Consider the following 3,233-nt stretch of genomic DNA (forward strand, 5'->3'; position numbering starts at 1 on the left):
GCAATTCACTCACCTCAGCCACCCAAAGTGCGGGATTACAGGCTGAGCCACTGAGCCCGGCCTATTATTGTTATTATTATTATTATTATTAGAGTCAGAGACTCACTCTGTTGCCCAGGCTGGAGTGCAGTGGTAAGCTCATGGCCACTGCAACCTTGACTTGCTGGGCTCAGGCGATCCTTCTGTCAGCCTTCCAAGTAGCCGGATCTATAGGCATGGATCACCATGCTTGGCTAATTTTTTGATTTATTGTAGAGATGAGGTCTCACTAAGTTGCCCAGGCTTGTCTCGAACTGCTAGGCTCAGGCAATCCTCTCACCTTGGCCTCCCAATGTGCTAGGATTACAGGTGTAAGCCACTGCACGCAGCTCCATTTATTATTACCTTTTTGTTGTTTCTCTTAGGAGATGGAGTCTTGCTCTGTTACCCAGGGTGCACTGGTGTGATCATAGCTCACTGCAGCCTTGAACCCCTGGGCTAAAGTGATCCTCCTCAGCCTCCTGAGTAGCTAGTACTCCAGACTGTGCACCACCATACTTGGCATTTACAATTGCTATGAACAGAGGTGGGATTTGTTCTATAGCTTTTTGAAAAGTGCCGTTTTCTCTCCTACTTAATACATAAAGCACTGAGCATGTATGTGCCAGGGCCAGTAGCAGGGGAATTACATGTGTTATCTCAAGGTGGCCAATATAATCCCCATTTTATAGATGAGTAACTAAGGACCAGAAAAGACAAGTAACTTACTCATGGATTGCAAAGGGGTTGAGTTCAGTCTTTGCTTTCAACACCTACCTAGAGAGGTAGCTGGCTACAGTTTCTATGTGAGTTTTGTAAAAGGGATATTTCTATGACATTAGCTTAAGCAGTAACAAGGATTTGATTGCATTTAGAACTGGGAAGGTGACGACTACAATATGCTTCTGCTGAATTGTACGTAAAACGGGCCTTCTTGAAGACCCTCAGTCATTGATCAATTAGGCTGGGTGCGGTGGCTCACACATGTAAACCCAGTGCTTTGGGAGGCCGAGGTAGAAGGACTGCCTGAGGCCAGTAGTTCTGAGACCAGCCTGGGCAACATAGCGAGACCCCCCCATGTCTACAAAGAAATTAGAAAAAAAATTGAACACAAATAATTCAACGCGATTTCCCCTTAAAACTGACCAACCTCCTCAGACATTTTACTGAACGCCATGAGGTGTCACCACCAGGTGGCGCTGATGCAAACAGCAAGTCCTTGTCTCACCAGCTTTGATCTTCCAACTTGGATGTTTGGGGCTAGTTTTCTTTTCTTTTCTTTGGTTCCTTACTTTTTTTTTTTAACTTATAACTTTTTAATTTTAAAGATGTGGTACAATTCAGGGTTAGGTATACAAATTTTCATATGTAGGTAACATTATTGATGAGGTGTGCACCCCCCCAGCAGATACCCACTACGGCCAATCCCGTCTTCCCACCTCTGTCCCCAAACCCCCCGCCCACTGCAGTTTCCTGCTACTGCCAATCCTTTTCTTTTCTTTTTTTTGAGTTGGAGTCTCACTCCGTCGTCCCGACTGGAGGGCAGTGGCACGCTCCCGGCCACCGCAGCCTCGACCTGCTGGGCTCCGGCGATCCTTCCGCCTCAGCCTTCCAAGTAGCTGGAACTACAGGCGCGCGCCACTATGCCCGGTTAATTTTTTGATTTATTGTAGAGATGAGGTCTCGCCAAGTTGCCCAGGTGGGTCTCGAACCCGCGGGCTCAGGCAATTCACTCACCTCAGCCTCCCAAAGGCGCGGGATTACAGGCTGAACCACCGAGCCCAGCTCAATCCTTTTCTTATAGTCCCATAATTGTTCAAGGTCCGTTTATGAGTGAGAACATGTGATACTCAGTTCTTTGTTTCTGTGATAGATCACTCAGTATTATAGACTCTAAGTCCATCCAAGTTGCTGTGAAGTTCATAATTTTGTCCTTTTTTATGGCTGCGTAATATTCCATTGTGTATAGGTACCATATTTTTTATTCCAGTCCTCTTTCAATGGGCAGAATTTTTGGTTCCATGTTTTTGCTATTGTGAACAATGCTGCAAAAAACATACACGTGCAGGTATTTTTTTCACTGAGTGATTTGAGTTCTTCCGGGTATATTCCCAGTAGGGGGATTGTGGGGTTGTATGGAAGGTCAATTTTTAGATCTTTTAAGAATCACCAAACTGTTTTCCACAGAGGTTGTATTAGTTTACACTCTTACCAACAGCATAGAAGTGTTCCCTTTTCCCCACATCCTCTCCAGCATCTGTTGTTTTTTGAGTTATTGATGATGGCCATCCTGACTGGAGTTAGGTGTATCTCAGTGTGGTTTTAATTTGCATTTCTTTGATGACTAGTGAGGCTGAGCATTTTTTCATATATCTGTTGGCTGCTCGTATGTCTTCTTTTGAGAAGTGTCTATTAATATCTCTCTTTTTTTTTTTTGAGTTGGAGTCTTACTCTGTCACCCAGACTGGAGTGCAATGGTTGCTCCCGGCCACTGCAGCCTTGACCTGCTGGGCTCCAGCGATCCTTCTGCCTCAGCCTTCCAAGTAGCTGGAATTACAGGCGCACGCCACTATGCCCGGTTAATTTTTTGATTTATTGTAGAGATGAGGTCTCGCCAAGTTACCCGGGAGGGTCTTGAACCTGCGGTCTCAGGCAATCTACTCACCTTGGCCTTCCAAATCGTGGGATTACAGGCTGAGCCACCGAGCCCGGCCTATTCATATCTTTTGCCCATTTTGTAATGGGGTTGTTTTTTTTCTTTTCAGCACATTTGAGTTCCTTGTGGATCCTAGATGTTAGGCCTTTGTCAGACATGGAGTTGGAAAATATTTTTTCCCAGTTTGTGTGCTGTCTCCCTGTTCTCTTGATGGTTTCTTTTGCTTTGCAGAAGTTTGTCAGTTTGATGAGGTCCCACTTGTCTACCTTATCTCTTATGGCATAGGCACTTGGGGTTTTGCTCAGAAATTGGTTGCCAGTTCCAATTTTCATAAGAGTGTCTCCTGCATTTTCTAAGGTTTTTATAGTTTGAGGTTTAATGTTTAGCTCTTTGATCCATTTAGAGTTGACCTTTGTGTACAGTGACAGGTAGGGGTCTTGTTTTATTCTTCTGCATGTGGTCAGTCAGTTTTCCCAGCACCATTTACTGAATAGGTTCCCCTCTCTCCAGTGGTTGATGGTGGAGGCTTTGTTGAAGATGAGTTGGTTGAGAAATTGAG

Source organism: Carlito syrichta, unplaced genomic scaffold (assembly GCF_000164805.1).
Source record: "Carlito syrichta isolate Samal-C Ts95f unplaced genomic scaffold, Tarsius_syrichta-2.0.1 Scaffold303263, whole genome shotgun sequence".
In the NCBI taxonomy this organism is placed as follows: domain Eukaryota; kingdom Metazoa; phylum Chordata; class Mammalia; order Primates; family Tarsiidae; genus Carlito; species Carlito syrichta.